Source organism: Gopherus evgoodei, chromosome 5 (assembly GCF_007399415.2).
Source record: "Gopherus evgoodei ecotype Sinaloan lineage chromosome 5, rGopEvg1_v1.p, whole genome shotgun sequence".
In the NCBI taxonomy this organism is placed as follows: Eukaryota; Metazoa; Chordata; order Testudines; family Testudinidae; genus Gopherus; species Gopherus evgoodei.
The window spans coordinates 107,838,970-107,857,947 of NC_044326.1; the positions used below are offsets into that span (position 1 = coordinate 107,838,970).

Here is an 18,978-nt window from a genome sequence, read left to right on the forward strand (position 1 = left end):
CTTAAATGAAGTTTCTTAAACATTTTAAAAACCTTGTTTATTTTACATAAACAATAGTTTATTTTACATAAACAATAGTTTAGTTATATATTATAGACTTATAGAAAGAGACCTTCCAAAAACGTTAAAATGTATTACCGGCACACAAAACCTTAAATTAGAGTGAATAAATGAAGACTTGGCACACCACTTCTGACAGGTTGCCCACCCCTGCATTAGAGTGTTGGGCTCATTTTGCACTGTGCTATACTAGAAGTGTTATGTCTGTGGCTGTCACTATTAAAGTGTTTATTAACAGAAATATGCATTAAAATATAGATTCTAAGATGCTGGAGTTTTCAGTAGCTTCAAAACTGTGAGAGAACATTTTAGAATATGAAACAGATTCAGTGGATGCAGTTGCTCAAGTCATGTTTGGTAAACTGTTGTTTTATTTCTGGATAGTGGAGCATGCAATATCCTTGCTTGATAAAGTAACTGGTGTTGCCAGAGTAAGGGATTGATAATGTAATGCTTTAGGACTCATGAGTATCTCTAAGTCAGAAATGTAATAAGAAATGCAAGATAAGATAATTCTTTAGTAGGACACTCCATTGTTTATGAGCTGGCATTCAAATGAATATCAGTAACCTGGTGATATCCTATATATTGTCTATTTTAGACAGCGTTCTTTTGTTTAATGAGCTTCTGTTTCACTTTTATTTTGTGTGCTATAAAATCGTATCCCAGATTTCAAGTAACAATGTTCTCCTGCTAAGCAGTGTTGTATGGTTTGGTATATTATCACTTCAACAGGATCATTCATCTCAAACAGATAGATAGATAGAAATACCTATATAGTCTCCAGAGAAAAACTTAGTTATAAAAAAAGAGGATTATGACAGGTCCATCAGTGCCCAGTCCCTGAAATATTGTGGAGTTGATGGAATGAAGTGTAGCAACCTGATACTAACAGATAATCCCAGCCCCCCGTCCCATAAGGAAGGGGGAACATAAACATAAGGTGCCTGTCCATATAACCTGGGGTAAATTTCCTCCACTATCCAAATGGTACTGATTAACTAAGTAACTTTCTTTCCTTTCCTTTCTTACGTGCTTTGAGCAATGAATTAGTTAGCAATGTTGATGTTTAAAGTATCATTTGAGTTAGCTCCCACTGAAAGGAATGAGGCAGTTCACACTTCAGAGCGATTGTTTCAGGCTCCCTGCAAACGCAGGAAGACAATTGGTTAAGCTCACCTTCATGTACTGAAGGTTTTCTGTGCAAATGTAATAGCTGGACATATTTTTTTCCCCAATGAAAGCTTATCCTCTGGAGAAAAATGGGAGGACTGTCTGCTGCCTAACTTTCTGGCTAATCCTTTATGCCTTTCTTTCCCCACCCCCAAGGGGTGTGCTTCACCGTTAAAGGTAAGGTTACACACCTACCTTAAAATGTAATTGGAACTATCCAGCATTCAGAGCTGCCTGAATATATTAGGCTGAACTCAATGAATTACCACCCGCTGTGCAAAGCAGATGGAACTATCCAAGCTTACCTGATGACTCCAAGGTATTTTGGTTCCTGCAAGTTCTTGTGACTGTGATCCCACCAGCCCATTTCCTCTCAAATCTGGGACTAAGGTTATGATATGGTGTGCAGTGGTGGGATATAGACAGAATCCAGAAGCCAGTAGGAATATTATATTTTTCTTTTCTCTGCTAAGGGCTTTTTAGCAGAGAGAGAAACAGTTGGTTTTAAAAGGGAACCAGAGAGAATTTTTTTTTCTGCTCTCTCTGGCAGTTTGTGGCTTGCATGTTAAGCGAGAAGCCATTAAGAGACTGTTGAGGGTCTTTTGTCATGCAATAGCCCTCCCATTAGGAGGCAAGTACCAGCACTTATATGCATGCAAATAAAGTGGTTTTTCTGGTTTCCCTTCATTGAACATTAGCTAGAGAGAGAAAAGGAAAAAAAGCACTGTTGCTAGGCAGACTTCAGGAGGGAACAAAGCCTGCAGTTGAGAAGATAAACACCGGAGGGCACCCCAACACAAGAAAACAGGAATCATGACTTCTAAGGCAAAAATGGAGGCCGAAGGCCAATTCAAAGAAGCTGAACACAGGCGACAACTGGAAATAAAACAAGCAGAGATGGAAATAAGAGAGAGAGAAAGAGAGGCAGCACACAAAAGAAAACTAGAAGAAGAAGAGGTGGCCCACCGCCGAGAAATGGAAAAACAACAAAAAGAGAATGAAGAGAAGGAAAAACAGAGAAAACATGAACTGGAGTTGGCAAAAGCTGGGCTGCATGTGCCAGCCAACCCTAACAACCCGGCGCCAATTATTGCTCCACAGCACAGGAAATTTCCCACCTACAAGGCAGGTGATGACACCGAGGCCTTCTTGGAAAATTTTGAAAGAGCCTGTCTTGGGTACAGCATCCCCGAAGACCAGTACATGGTAGAATTAAGGCCACAACTCAGTGGACCTTTAGCAGAGGTGGCAGATGAAATGCCTAAGCAGCAAATGAATGACTATAAACTTTTTCAAACCAAGGCCAGATACAGGATGGGGATAACCCCAGATCATGCCCGTCGGCGCTTCAGAACCCAAAAGTGGAAACCAGAGGTGTCATTTCCCAAACACGCCTACTACATTGCAAAAAACTATGAGGCCTGGCTAACAGGAAACAACATTCAAACCTTGGAAGAACTGAACCTCCTCATACAAATGGAGCAGTTCTTGGATGGTGTTCCTGAAGACATCACACGGTACATACAAGATGGAAAACCCAAAGATATCGCTGAGGCGGGGGAGATTGGAGCCAAATGGATGGAACTGGCAGAAAGCAAGAAAGCTACTGTCAAGGGGAACGATTACCACAGGGGGCACACAGACCATAAACCCTACAACCGAGGACAGCCAAAGACCCCACATACCACCCAAGTAAAGCCACAGATACCCTACCCTTCAACCTCACCAGTCTCCAGTAACTCACCTCGGCCCAGTGACCCATCAGATGGAAGATGCTTTAAGTATAATGAACCGGGACATATCAAGGCCAACTGTCCCAAGAACAACATGCGAGTGCAATTCATTACACCACCATCACACCAAAGATCCCCAGGCCCGGATGCCTCTCAAATACCCTTGGAGCGAAGGGAAAATTTGAGAGTGGGCGGAAAGAAGGTTACTGCGTGGAGAGACACGGGGGCACAAGTGTCAGCTATCCACCAATCCTTCGTTGATCCCAAATTCATCAACCTAAAGGCCAAAGTTACAATTTACCCCTTCATGTCATAAGCTGTAGACTTGCCTACAGCTCAACTGCCTGTCCAGTACAAAGGCTGGTCAGGAATGTGGACTTTTGCAGTCTATGACAATTATCCTATCCCCATGCTACTGGGGGAAGACTTGGCCAACCAGGTGAGGCGGGCCAAGAGAGTGGGAATGGTTACCCGTAGCCAAACCAGGCAAGCTTCCAGACCCATTCCTGTTCCTGAGCCGTCCACAGAGGCCCCGTCTGTGTTACCAGAGACCCAGACAGAGGCAGTGGACCCGGATTCCATGCCTACCACTGAAACAGCCACAGCATCTCCAGTCCCAAGCCCGGAACTGGAACAGCAACCAGCACCAGCAAGTGCAACCACATCTTCAAACTCAACGCCAGAGGGCACCAGCGAGCCAGAACTGGCAGAAGCAAAAGACAGCCATACCCAAAAGGCTCAGCCAGAGCCTGAAATACCCTGAGGTGCACCAGCGGAGAGCGGTTCACCAGCAACGGAAACAACCCCATCACCTACATCGCTTCCAGAGGGACCAAGCCCAAGTCCACAGTCTGAGGAAGAACTGGTGAACCCAGCCTCAAGGGAACAGTTCCAGACTGAGCAGGAAGCAGATGACAGCCTTCAGAAAGCGTGGGCGGCGGCACGGAGCACCCCACCGCCTCTCAGCTCTTCTAATCGATCCCGGTTTGTTATAGACCAAGGACTTTTATACAAGGAAATTCTTTCTGGTGGACACCGGGAAGAATGGCAGCCGCAAAAACAGTTGGTGGTTCCAACTAAGTACCGGGGGAAGCTCTTAAGCTTAGCCCATGATCATCCCAGTGGCCATGCTGGGGTGAACAGAACCAAGGACCGGTTGGGGAAGTCCTTCCACTGGGAGGGGATGGGCAAGGATGTTGCCAAGTATGTCCGGTCTTGTGAGGTATGCCAAAAAGTGGGTAAGCCTCAAGACCAGGTCAAGGCCCCTCTCCAGCCACTCCCCATAATTGAGGTCCCATTTCAGCGAGTAGCTGTGGATATTCTGGGCCCTTTCCCAAAAAAGACGCCCAGAGGAAAGCAGTACGTACTGACTTTAGTGGACTTTGCTACCCGATGGCCAGAAGCAGTAGCTCTAGGCAACACCAGGGCTAACACTGTGTGACTGGCCCTAACAGACATCTTTGCCAGGGTAGGTTGGCCCTCTGACATCCTTACAGATTCAGGGTCTAATTTCCTGGCAGGAACCATGGAAAAACTGTGGGAAACTCATGGGGTGAATCACTTGGTTGCCACCCCGTACCACCATCAAACCAATGGCCTGGTGGAAAGGTTCAATGGAACTTTGGGGGCCATGATACGAAAATTCATCAACGAATTCTCCAATAATTGGGACCTTGTGTTGCAGCAGTTGCTGTTTGCCTACAGGGCTGTACCACATCCCAGTTTAGGGTTTTCACCATTTGAACTTGTGTATGGTCACGAGGTTAAGGGGCCATTACAGTTGGTGAAGCAGCAATGGGAGGGGTTTACGCCTTCTCCAGGAACTAACATTCTGGACTTTGTAAGCAACCTACAAAGCACCCTCCAACACTCTTTAGCCCTTGCTAGAGAGAACCTAAAAAATGCTCAGGAAGAGCAAAAGGCCTGGTATGACAGACATGCCAGAGAACGTTCTTTCAGGGTAGGAGACCAGGTTATGGTCTTGAAGGCGCAACAGGCCCATAAGATGGAAGCATCATGGGAAGGGCCATTCACGGTCCAAGAGCGCCTGGGAACTGTAAACTACCTCATAGCATTTCCCAATTCCTCACTAAAGCCTAAAGTGTACCATGTTAATTCTCTCAAGCCTTTCTATTCCAGAGACTTACAGGTTTGTCAGTTTACAGCCCAGGGAGATGATGCTGAGTGGCCTGACGGTGTCTACTACGACGGGAAAAAAGACGGGGGCGTGGAAGAGGTGAACCTCTCAACCACCCTGGAACGTCTGCAGCGGCAACAAATCAAGGAGCTGTGCACTAGCTTCGCCCCATTGTTCTCAGCCACCCCAGGACGGACTGAACGGGCATACCACTCCATTGATACAGGTAATGCTCACCCAATCAGAACCCCACCCTACCGGGTGTCTCCTCATGCCCAAGCTGCTATAGAACGAGAAATCCAGAACATGCTACAGATGGGTATAATCCGCCCATCTACCAGTGCATGGGCATCTCCAGTGGTTCTGGTACCCAAACCAGATGGGGAAATACGCTTTTGCGTGGACTACCGTAAGCTAAATGCTGTAACTCGTCCGGACAACTATCCAATGCCACGCCCTGATGAGCTATTGGAGAAGTTGGGACGTGCCCAGTTCATCTCTACAATAGACTTAACCAAGGGGTACTGGCAAGTACCGCTAGATGAACCTGCCAAGGAGAGGTCAGCATTCGTCACCCATGCGGGGGTGTATGAATTCAATGTCCTTCCTTTCGGCCTTCGAAATGCACCCGCCACCTTCCAGAGGCTGGTAGATGGTCTACTAGCTGGACTGGGAGAATTTGCAGTTGCCTACCTCGATGATGTGGCCATTTTTTCAGACTCCTGGCCCGAACACCTACTACACCTGGAAAACGTCTTTGAGCGCATCAGGCAGGCAGGACTAACTGTTAAGGCCAAAAAGTGTCAAATAGGCCAAAACAGAGTGACTTACCTGGGGCACCAGGTGGATCGAGGAACCATAAGCCCCCTACAGGCCAAGGTGGATGCTATCCAAAAGTGGCCTGTCCCAAGGTCAAAGAAACAGGTCCAATCCTTCTTAGGCCTGGCCGGATACTACAGGCGATTTGTACCACACTACAGCCAAATCGCTGCCCCATTGACCGACCTGACCAAAAAGACCCAGCCAAATGCCGTTAAGTGGACTAATGAGTGTCAAAAGGCCTTTACCCAGCTTAAGGCGATGCTCATGTCTGACCCTGTGCTCAGGGCCCCGGACTTTGACAAGCCATTCCTAGTAACCACAGATGCATCTGAGCATGGTATAGGAGCAGTGCTCATGCAGGAAGCAACAGATCACAACTTCCATCCTGTCGTGTTTCTCAGCAAGAAACTGTCTGAGAGGGAAAGTCACTGGTCAGTCAGTGAAAAGGAATGCTATGCCATTGTGTACGCCCTGGAAAAGCTACGCCCATATGTTTGGGGACGGCGGTTCCAACTACAAACTGACCATGCTGCACTAAAGTGGCTTCATACTGCCAAGGGGAACAACAAAAAACTTCTTCGTTGGAGTTTAGCTCTCCAAGATTTTGATTTTGAAATTCAACACATCACAGGAGCTTCTAACAAAGTTGCTGATGCACTCTCCCGTGAGAGTTTCCCAGAATCCAATAGTTAAAAAGTGTTCTTAAAATGTAAAAGTCTGTTAGTTATATACTTAGTAGTATATGTAAAGGTGCATGTGTTGTATTAATCTGTTTATTTTCAAGTTCTAGAAGGAAATCGCCGCCAGTGAGCTTCCCCACTGTCTGCAATTTGGGGGGCGTGTCATAAACAGATAGCTAAGGGTTAATGTCTCTTTCACCTGAAACACCTGACCAGAGAACCAATCAGGAGACCGGATTTTTTCAACTTTGGGTGGAGGGAATTGTGTGTCTGAGTCTTTGTTTTCTGGCTGCCTGCTTTCTCTGAGCTTTGGAGAAGTAGTTCTGTTTTCTAATATTCTGTTTCTAAGTGTAAGGACAAAGAGATCAGATAGTAAGTTATATGGTTTCTTTTCTTTGGTATTTGCATGAATATAAGTGCTGGAGTGCTTTGATTTGTATTCTTTTTGAATAAGGCTGTTTATTCAATATTCTTTTAAGCAATTGACCCTGTGTTGTATTATCTTAATACAGAGAGAACATTTGTATGTATTTTTCTTTCTTTTTATATAAAGCTTTCTTTTAAGACCTGTTGGAGTTTTTCTTTACTTCAGGGAAATTGAGTCTGTACTCACCAGGGAATTGGTGGGAGGAAGAAATCGGGGAGATCTGTGTGTTGGATTTGCTAGCCTGATTTTGCATTCCCTCTGGGGGAATAGGAAAGTACTATTTGTTTCCAGGATTGGAAACAGAGAAGGGGAGTCCCTCTGTGTAGTTTCACAGAGCTTGTGTCTGTGGATCTCTTCAGGAGCACCTGGAGGGGGGAAGGGAAAAAGGATTATTTCCCTTTGTTGTGAGACTCAAGGAATTTGGGTCTTGGGGTCCCAGGGAAGGTTTTTCAGGGGGACCAGAGTGCCCCAAAACACTCTAATTTTTTGGGTGGTGGCAGCAGGTACCAGGTCCAAGCTGGTAACTAAGCTTGGAGGTTTTTCATGCTAACCCCCATATTTTGGACGCTAAGGTCCAAATCTGGGACTAAGGTTATGATAGCAGGGAGCTAAGAACAGTGTCAACTCCAAAAATCCATTCTATCTGTCTCCTCCACGCTCCCTGTCACATTTCACCCCACCCCACTCTTTTGAAAAGCACGTTGCAGCCACTTGAATGCTGGGATAGCTGCCCACAATGCACCACTCCCAACAGCGCTGCAAATGCTGCAAATGTGGCCACACTGCAGCGCTGGTAGCTGTCAGTGTGGCCACACTGCAGCGCTGGCCCTACACAGCTGTACGAACACAGCTGTAACTACCAGCGCTGCAAAACTGTAAGTGTAGCCATACCCTCAGAGCCGGGTTCCCAGCGATAAAGCACTGTCTATACTGGCACTTTCCATGCTAAAACTTTTGTCGCTCGGGAGTGTTTTTTCACACCTCTGAATGACTAAAGTTTTAGCGCTGAAAGTGGCAGTGTAGACACAACCTTAATCTGTTCAACAGCACCACTCAGCTAGGAACTCTCCTGCTGCCTCACAGTGTTACAGGTGCCCTAAGGTTCGAGCTTCCCTTCAATCCTATCCCTGTTTCTGCCCCAGTCTTGCCCAAGCCTTGTTCCAGCCCACTTCAGACTGTCTGTACCCTATTCCAACCTTGCTCCAGCCATGTTTCTGACCCACTCCAGCCCTGCAGCTGCCTTCTCCCTCCTAGACCATTGGACTGACTCCAGCCCTGCTTCGATCTACATCCGGACTCCGACTATAATCCTGATTTGGCTTATCTATGGCCTCTGACCCCAGGTCTTATCCATGGCCCGTCCGTGGATCCTGGTTTAACATTGCCCTCAGCTGGTCCTGACTCTGCGTCCAGCTTTGACTCTTAGTACCCGTCCTCAACCACCACTCCAACCACCAAGCCTGACTGCCTAGAGCCTGACAGATGGTGCACCTAGATCAAGTCATTCGCCTAACACAAGATATTGAACATGCCTTTGCGCCATTCTGGCAGACATGTCAGCTCCATTTAATACTGTCTAACATGTGGGGCTGACCACTAAGTTTCTGCAGACTATTTCCTGTAAGCCTATTGTGTAATTCATCATGGAAATAACAAAATGGAGCTTCATCTTGCAAGCTGGAGACTGTCATTTGGCTTTGGAGTCTTCGTAATGCGCTCCTGCAAGGATCCATTCTAGTGCCTCTCCTGGTCAACATATATACTTATGACCTACCAACATGGATAGTAATTTACAAAATATCGAAGAGTGATTCAGCAGGGACATGAACGCTCTGGCTACTTAGCTTCATCAGTGGAGACTTGCACTAAATGAATCTTAAGAAGGTGGCTGCAACCTTCCATCTGAATAATTGCCTGGCCAGTCGGCCCCTTACAGTTTTTGTGTTGAGGATCGTTCACTCCCTTTCCACCCAGAGGTCACTAACTTAGCAGTCAAATTGGACCTTGGCCCAACATACTAGTCCCATTTAGAACATTTAAAGTAAAAGTTTACTTCCTGCACTGTCTTGATCCAGAGGCTAGCAGGAACCTCCTGGAAGCCGAGGCAAATGTTTACTCACCTCAGTCCTGTGCTGGTATTCTCGCATCAGTGGAGTAGAATGCAACAGTTTGGGGCAGAAGTTGGCATATGCATCTCATTGATTCGGAGATGAACACAACCACACATCATTAGTGGTTGTCTTCGTCGTACTTTAACATCCGATTTATATGTGGTGGCACATATAGCTCCCATAAAACTGTGGAAGATTATGATGAATGAAAACAACCTGCTGAATACAAATCTGACAACAGGTACAAATAAGCAACCCATACTTCCTATCAGAAGATCTACCCACTTCCAGAAGAAAACACCTACACCTGTGTCAGGGTTCCTTCTCCACTCTGAACTCTGGGGTACAGATGTGGGGCCCTGCATGAAAGACCCCCAAGCTTATTTTTACCAGCTTAGGTTAAAAACTTTCCCAAGACACAAATTCCACTTTGCCTTGAACTGTATGCTGCCACCACCACCAAGTGATTTAGACAAAGAATCAGGAAAAGGACCACTTGGAGTCCTATTCCCCCAAAATATTCTCCCCAAGCCCTGCATCCCCTTTCCTGGGGAAGGCTTGAGAATAATATCGTCACCAATTGGTAAAGGTGAACACAGAATCAAACCCTTGGATCTTAAGAACAATGAAAAATCAATCAGGTTCTTAAAAGAAGAATTTTAATTAAAAAAAGAGGTAAAAGAATCACTTCTGTAAAATCAGAGGATTTCCCCTCTAGGCAAAACTTTAAAGTTACAAAAACAGGGATAAACCTTCTTAGCACAGGGAAAATTCACAAGCTAAAACAGAAGATAACGTAACACATTTCTTTGCTATTACTTAGTATTTCTGCAGTATTAGATGCTTAGTTTAGATATTTCCTGGGGAGGCTTGAGAATAATATACCAACCAAATAGGTAGACAAGGTGAGCACAGACCAGACACTTGGGTTTTTAGGACACTAAAAACCAATCAGGTTCTTAAAAACAGAACTTTATTATAAAGAAAAAAGTAAAAGAAACACCTCTTTAAAATCAGGATGGAAGATAATTTTACAGGGTAGTAAGAGTTAAAACACAGAGGATTCCCCTCTAGGCAAAACTTTAGATTTACAAAAAACAGGAATAAACCTCCCTTTTAACATAGGGAAAATTCTTAGCATAGGGAAAATGTCTCATGCTACCAGCCCAGTGCCCATCTCAGATGAACAGTGGCACATTAGGGCCAAATGCTATTTCTTCATAGAATGGCAACTACTCTGGAACAGAAAGGCAGGCATGCTGGCAAACTTTAGAAGCACTGATTTAGATCTACTTATTTGCGACCTTAAATGTAGATCATGGACTAGTCTTAACAGACTGCTGAGAGGAGAAGGCAGAGTGGCTGCCACAATGCAGAAATTTGGTTTAGCCCAATCCTCAGAGTATGACTGTTGTATAGTGTCTTAGCCCAATCTTCACCATCTGATTGTGTGGTAGGGATGCAGATGGTCACACACATGGTGGAGAAGAGCACAGTTAGAAGATTGGAGGATGAACATCATACTACCCTTGATGCAGTAGTCGGAGATGGCTGAGCAATCTAGTTATCGACTTGTAATGCAGAATAGAGAAGTTCCTTTTGCCCTGTTATTTCAGGAACCAGTATAGCTACAGAAAATTCCAATTGTACAGTTTTGCTTAGTATGTCACTGTCTGCTTGAAAATAAAGAAGAGGCTTGAATGAAGTACTATAGTTAGATTTTGTTTTTAATAGTCTCACTGTTTCTAAAAGAGAGAGATCCCTGAAAAAAGTTGTTGGGTTAATACAGATAACACAAGTTGGTCATCACATGACATTAAATGTGAATAAAAAACAAAGCCCCATGTTTTTCCATGTGGGTCTTGGGGTGTTTCAGATATCTGTAGCACACAAAACAAGTGTATGAGGGCACGGTAGGTATGTAGGGAAGAGCTGGCAGAAGAAAGGGCAGTATGTAAAAAAGCCATAAAAATACTCTTGAACTTCATCAGAAGGCATGTTCAAAATAGGGAAATTCTCATTTCCATGGTGTCACTTTTTTCAAATTGTTCTCCTGGCCCATGTAGTTTTATTGTTTTTGCTTTAGTCATGATTAAAAAAAATACTTGCAGAGACTATGGAAATTATAATAGATACTCTAGTAGGAGAGATTTTAGAAAGCCAAAATTAACACTTAATTTTGGAATAGGTTAAATCCATTTTCTTGAAGTGTGGTTTTGCTTCTATAAAAAGTGTATTATGGAGTCCCCATTTTTCATTTCACATTTACTTCCATGCCAAATATGTATGCAATGTTGTTACAGCTGTGTTGGTTACAGGATATTAGAGAGACAAAGGTGGCTCTCAAATAGCCAGCTTGCCTCTCTTAATACCAAATATGTTTGTTTTACAAGTAAAAAAGATGCATTTTTTTTCTAACTCTCAGTCTTGCAAAATGAACCTGAAAATCAAGATTGGTTATTTTCTTCTCAGGCAACATCATCACTAAGAAAATTATCTCATCACTGGTGCTTGTGGAACCTCATTGGCTTCATGAAAACAATGAGATCCCCTAAGTATAACTTGTTAGCACTAGAATTGGAACTTAGAAAACAATTGTGCTGATGATTTGTAAGAAGGAATATAATCCATTCTCTCCCAGATGAATCCATAGCTCACTCACTCTTAACTGTGTTGACTTTGCAGGTAAAACACAGGAAACAAAGTACTAAGAAGTTGTTAGTCATTGAAGGCAACAGATTCAATTCTGTATGCACATGGAGCAGATGTAAAACCTAACAAGATGTGCCTTTTTCACATAGCGACTTTTCAGACTACAATGAGATTCCAAAAAGGCAGATGACTTGATACTAGCTGTACCAGTAAATGGGATCTTGGGAAGTTTGTTACAGTTAACCCCTCACTTGTCAAGGGAGTGATAGTCCTAATCAAAACCAGGGCAAATGTCCTCAGAGTTTCACTGAATACTAGATTGTGACTGTAAAGCCACAACCACTCAGTAGGAGAGGCAGGGATGTGCTTTGTCCTAGCATGAGGAATTATAGACTTTGTTGAGTATCCATGGGAGGGTGACCCCTCCTACTATCTTGGAAAGGTTTCACCATGTGTACTCCTTATGCCTGCTCAGCTGTGTTAACACTACCTATTGTTCTCTCCACTCCTTTTTCCACTACATCTGGAGAGACTAGAACTGCTCAAGTGGTTCATAGGGCTTATGCTGGCCCTCTGCACTTGGGTAAATTTTTTCATTCATTGTACGAGGGGTGGGGAGCAGATTTCCTGTGCTCTCTTCCCCTCAGTTTCACACACATGCATAGCTAGTTACAATCTAACTGTAGATTATGCTTTTTAGTAGTATATGATCTAGAACTAACTTTAATTAAGTCACTGATGTTGCCTTCTGTTCTCAAAATTTCAGGATGTGATTTACCTTGACTTGAACATGTTTCAGGTATATTAGCAACCAGTAACTTCTCAGTTTAAATAACAGCATAATGATAATGATTTCAGTTAATGGAAAGCAATAGCTTGAAGAACAATTAAGTTTATCTGCAATTGATGTGAAGAAAAATAGTTGTAGTGTAATTTACTTTTATTCATAATATCCTCCTTCAAACCATTCTGTGTAGTTTAGCAACTAACCTCATTAACTGTATAATTTAATTATAGTTGAGCCTCGGCACTATTAGAAATAATGCCAAGTTGATGATTAGAGATAATACCATATAATACACCCATATTTTCTTGGGTTTATAATTTAGCTATAAAAGTTTGTTTGAAATTTAGCTCATCCAGGAATGTAGTTATAAGAGAACGTAAATTAAAAAAATGTTTTGCTTAAGATTGTTAATTTTGATATTAAACAACCATATAAACAAACGTTTATATACTCCTTATACTCACTGTTTCCTGATAGGAAGGATAACAATTAGAAGAGAGAGTGGTCCTGCTCCTGGTTCTGCTACAGAGCAGTTAACAAATGCAATAGAAACTAAGCAGCAAAATTGTTAGGCAGAGCAGCAAGGGCTTGATAGCTGTTTATTTTTTAAGCTGTCCTGTCCTTGGAATGGTCTCCATTGCGCCTGCTCCCATAGAAGTCAAGCCCTAGATGCCTATCATCTGTGTCCTGGTTAAATTAAGGAGAAAAGTGGAAAATTGGCTGAAGGACATAAGAGAACTCCTGTTAATGACCTTAATTACAAAAGTGTTATCAGGAGTCACAAAGCAGTCTTCTCATGGGAGAACAGTAAATATCTGAAACACCTCAATAATGCTGCTACACAAAGTCTAGTCAGTACCTTACATGTGGTGGAGAGAGCACAAGATGACTGTGCCTGCAGATAGTGGCTGGCCCATTTGCTGTTCCTGAGTCCCCTGCCCAGAGTGTGGAGTCTCCTCCCTCCTTGTGCCCCTGCAGGTGTAATCATCACATAGTGGGCTGGAAGGAGGTGAGTGTGCAGGGAAAGTGAAAGCTGTATCTGTGAAGAGACAAGCCTCTCTGCATGTTGGGGAGTTCCAGGAAGCATTGTGCCTCTCTGAGTCACAGTTGCTCCCCAGATTCCCAGTTTGGCACAACCCTTTACTGAGAGTTGTCTCTGTTAGTCACTATTGATTCCTACATTTTAGTGACGCTGTTGTGGACCCACTTATTGCTCTTGCCCCAAAAGGATAATGAAGAATATTGTTGTCACTGAGGCTGTTGAGATACAAAATGCAAAATACCATTTAATAATTTGATGGAGAATAAATATGTGGAATAGCTGATCTAACTGGAGCTGATTTATTGTTGATTGAAAATAAAGAATTTTAAAATGTCCATGTTTCATTATCATTGCTGCTGGAGGGACTCTAACATTTTGCCAGTTAATTACAGTGCAGGAATAAAAGTTTGCTTGTTTGTTCCAGTTGAATACTGATCAGATACATATATATTGGGGCAGATTATGAAGAGTTCTGAATGGAAGCAGTGACTTGAGGAATCCTCTTCTGATTTTATTTTCCCCATTGTTTAGCATCAGTCTGTTCAGGAATACTGTACAAGTTCCTATTAGATGCGGCAGGTATCATTCCTGAGAAAGAAGTGACTCAGGACTATTTAGAAAAGCTGGACGAGCACAAAGTCCATGGGGCTAAATGTACTGCATCCGAAAGGTGCTAAAGGAGTTGGCTGATGTGATTGCAGAGCCATTGGCCATTATCTTTGAAAACTCATGGCGATCAGGGGAGGTCCCGGATCCCTGGAAAAAGGCTAATGTAGTGCCCATCTTTTAAAAAGTGAAGAAGGAGAATCCGGGAAACTACAGGCCAGTCAGCCTCACCTCAGTCCCTGGAAAAATCATGGAGCAAGTCCTCAAGGAATCAATGTTGAAGCACTTAGAGGAGAGGAAAGTGATCAGGAACAATCAGCATGGATTCACCAAGGTCAAGTCATGCCTGACTAACCTAATTGCCTTCTATGATGAGATAACTGGCTCTGTGGATGAGGAGAAAGCAGTGGGCATGTTATTCCTTGACTTTAGCAAAGCTTTTGATACCGTCTCCCACAGTATTCTTGCCAGCAAGTTAAAGAAGTATGGGCTGGATGAATGGACTATAAGGTGGATAGAAAGCTGGCTAGATCATTGGGCTCATCATTTAGTGATCAATGGCTCCATGTCTAGCTGGCAGCCAGTACCAAACAGAGTGTCCCAAGGGTCGGCCCTGGGACTGGTTTTGTTCAATATCTTCACTATTAATCTGGAAGTTGATGTGGATTGCACCCTCAGCAAGTTTGCAGATGACACTAAACTGGGAGGAGTGGTAGATACGCTAGAGGGTAGGGATAGGAAACAGAGGGACCTAGACAAATTAGAGGATTGGGCCAAAAGAAATCTGATGAGGTTCAACAAGGACAAGTGCAGAGTCCTGCACTTAGGACGGAAGAATCACATGCACTGCTATAGACTAGGGACTGACTGGCTAGGCAGTAGTTCTGCAGAAAAGGACCTTGGGGTTACAGTGGACGAGGAGCTGGATATGAGTCAACAGTGTGCCCTTGTTGCCAAGAAGGTGAACAGCATTTGGGGTTGTATAAGTAGGAGCATTGCCAGCAGATCGAGGGACATGATCTTTCCCCTCTATTCAGCAATGAGGAGGCCTCATCTGGAGTGCTGTGTCCAATTTTGGGCCCCACACTACAGGAAGGATGTGGAAAAATCGAAAAGCGTCTAGAGGAGGGCAACAAAATGATTAGGGGGCTGGAGCACATGACATATGAGGAGAGGCTGAGGGAACTGGGATTGTTTAGTCTGCAGAAGAGAAAAATGAGGGGGGATTTAATAGCTGCTTTCAACTACCTGAAAGGGGTTCCACAGAGAATGGATCTAGGCTGTTCTCAGTGGTAGCAGATGACAGAACAAGGAGTAATGGTCTCAAATTGCAGTGGGGGAGGTTTAGATTGGATATTAGGAAGAATGTTTTCAGTAAGAGATTGGTGAAGCAGTGGAATGGGTCACCTAGGGAGGTGGTGAAACCTCCTTCCTTAGAGGTTTTTAAGGTCAGGCTTGACAACCCTGGCTGGGATGATTTAGTTGGGAATTGGTCCTGCTTTGAGCAGGGGGTTGGACTAGATGACCTCCTGATATTCCAAACCTTCCAACCCTGATATTCTATGAGTCTCATCCTGCTCCTAACACAGTACACAAACTTAGTCCAATATAGGGAGTATTATTATTTATTTATTTATTTATTTATTATTTAAATAACAAATATAAACTTTCAGCCAGTTTGAGTATATTTGTTTGCTTCTGTTCCTAGGGTTACTCCTGGCAGCACCCCTTTGTCTGTGCCCATTGTTCCCTCTATCCCTTAAAGTGATATTCAAGCTATTTTATATCATGGATTAAAGGTGATAGGACCCACTTGTTCTGACTACTAGAATGAGACAGGAGAACAGCAGCTTTACATTACGCAAGGTCTCATAACCTAGCATATTTTGCTAATATATTGTGACTTTTGTAGTCACTACCACTGCAAGGGATTAATAGAGGCTGACCACATAGAGGCAAAGGCTGGAAACTTTCTTCGTATGGAGAAGAGAAGAAGTTAGGATGCCTTCGGGGATTCTGGGAAGAGCACACTGAGAAGTTACACCCAGCTTATTTTTGGAGATGCAGCATATGTAAAAATGTGCTGGACCCACTCCTAACCTGGCAAGCCCACTTTAAAGTGTTACAAGTGCTTAAAGGTACTTAACATGCCCCATTCTTTTTACATTGTGCACAAACTGAACAAGCAGCAGGATTGTGACTTTCTCTTGTGCACATATACATAGGTCTTCCCCTACCCACCCATTTGCACACGTATGGAGCAGCAACCCAAATGCAGTGGAGTATACTCAACTTATGATATGAACAAATCTTTTAATTTGTTGTTTATTTCATAGTTTGAGTGTTTACAGACAGTATTACAGATATGTGAGCACTATGAATCTGTGTGAGACTTACAATTTTCATGGAGGATTGCTTTTATGTTGAGCATGTGGGCGCACATGAATGTATATAGGCATTGTGGTTAGTTGAGAGGTTTGAATATTTTAAAAAGCAGCCTAAGTTCTGCTTTCACAAATCTGTCTTCAAGCACAGATTCTTACTCCTTGACTTCATCAGAGACATGCAGGGCATATTCTAACATTGTATGTCAAGGCCTTGTGCTATTTGTATTAGAGGGGAGGTATTTCTGTAATTTGGAGGCAGTGAAACCAGAGCGAGAGTTCATTTTTCATACATTTTAATGTAATCATTTCCATTTAAAAATAATACTGCAAGTAAATGTGGGTCATCAAACCATATACATGTACCATTTATAGGTATGTATTTTTAAAAGTGGATTTTTAATAGAAACTTTCTTTATGAGAGAATGGCAAAGCACAAGACTTCTAAAAATATATACCTGGACAAATGTTGTGCATTAAACCCTTTGTACCAGTTTAGGGCACTTGGACACATAGGGACATGACTGTAACTATAGATTATGTTGACATCCAAGTGGTAGTAAAGGGACCTGGAAATAATTGCAGCTATGGAAATGAAGATGAGTTTGCAAATTTAACCCACAGTAAAGGGCATCTGACAGGAATACCTGTGGGATTTCTCCTCCTTTTATGAAGGTAGATTATGAGGCCCAAACACATCAACAGCATCTCTGCAGTGTAAGAATGGTAGATATGTTTTCTCATTAATATTGTAGAATATCTTCCTTATTTTTTGACAGTAATACACGTAAGCTTTAGAGAGGTGATTTGTTGAATGCGAAATGGTCTGGATATCTAGATTTCTCATGATGGTGTGTTTCTGAGGATGGACTGATGTAAACAATAGTAAGAGTGATGATTTCCCATGGGCAAAAGTGTTGAGCTTCAGGGCATTTTCAAAGCGGATAAATTCTGGTTCATTTGTGCTGCTCAATTTGTCCATATGGTGGGTACCGTTTATATGTAATCCATTCAGGAAACACTTACATATGATTTATTAATATGAATTCATTTTATTCTGGTTTAAAATTCTATGTATAAACTAATTTAAATTAAGCAGGTTGAATTATATATTGTTTGTTGTTTAGCTTACTTATTATTTTCACAAAACTAGTCTTTTAAGACCCAAAGAATATAAGATTATGGCTCTTTTCAAACCCATTCCATCTCAGTATCCGATTAAAGGGATTGACACTTAGCACTGGCATCCGAACAGACATTTGTTGATACCACTGTCTCCTTTTCCTTGACCTCAACCCTCATTTCCTTAAAATGCATTGTTAGTGTTATTTTTGTGTTCAAATATTTTATCCATTTGTTTGTGATTAAATTACCATTTTTTGGCCTTCTTTTTTTCTTTCCTCACATCTCCATGCCCCACATACAGCTTTCAAAAAGGAGGGTGATATGGAGAGGTTATGTTCTGCTCACCACTCCTCTTCTTCCATTGCTTCTTCATCTCACTGGTCACCATCTTTGCTGTGCCCCAGCAGCCGCTCCTGTTGTCAGTGTCTACTGAGGATTCTGATCATGCTCTACCTCTTCATCTTTGTTTGTTCATATGTTGTGTTTCTTTCCATCAATTCAGCGGCCAAGTCCATGAAAAATGTAAACTCACAGAGTAACTCACATGAGTCTGAGCCTTTCCAGTCCACTCCTTCCTCTGCGCTGTGTAAGTTGAGAGATACCATCAGTTGAGATGGTCCCCCATCTCACAGTCAGACAAAAGACCTTTGCAGTCTGGCCTAGACTGATCATTATTTTTGTTGTTGTTTAAAATAGTATGGTTTGGGTGGGTTTTGCATTTGTTTTGTTCTTTAGTTAAACAGCATCATTTACTATAGTAAATAGCTATTCATGTTTCTGGGGAAAAAGTCACCTGTGTGGCAGATTAATGCTCCAAGGAAGTCATTCCTGAAATCTGTCTTGAAGGCCAGGTAAAGTCCAATTCCACTGTGTAAAATGTCTGTGCTGAAGAGTAGAATGAAAAACCTTGTGTGATAAGCCTGACATAAGAAGAGCCATCCTTATATGGAACAGAATTATTTCACATGAATTAGGGGGATGTTTCTGGTGACATGGATGGAATGATCAGTCTTGAGGTCTTTGCATATACCCTGTACAGCTCCTCTCTTTAAAGCTGTACAAATCAACTTGAACAGCATAGGGCAGGATGGAACAGCATCCAGGCAATAACCCACCAAATTAATTTGTTCTGTTTATGACTATCACTAAGGCACCTGCCTTGGCTCAGTTGTTAGAGGTGTGTTGAACTCCTTGGCTACAAGGGTGTTTGGTGAGGGAATCTCTCTCCCTCTTTCTCAC

The 18,978-nt window shown here is 42.9% G+C and overlaps 1 protein-coding gene across 19 annotated transcripts in view; it reads left to right on the forward strand.

The window, feature by feature from the left end:
- The window catches only part of CAMK2D (calcium/calmodulin dependent protein kinase II delta), a 289,432-nt gene that overhangs the window by 231,133 nt on the left and 39,321 nt on the right, over positions 1–18,978 (forward strand). The gene's annotated exons all lie outside the window — the stretch shown is intronic.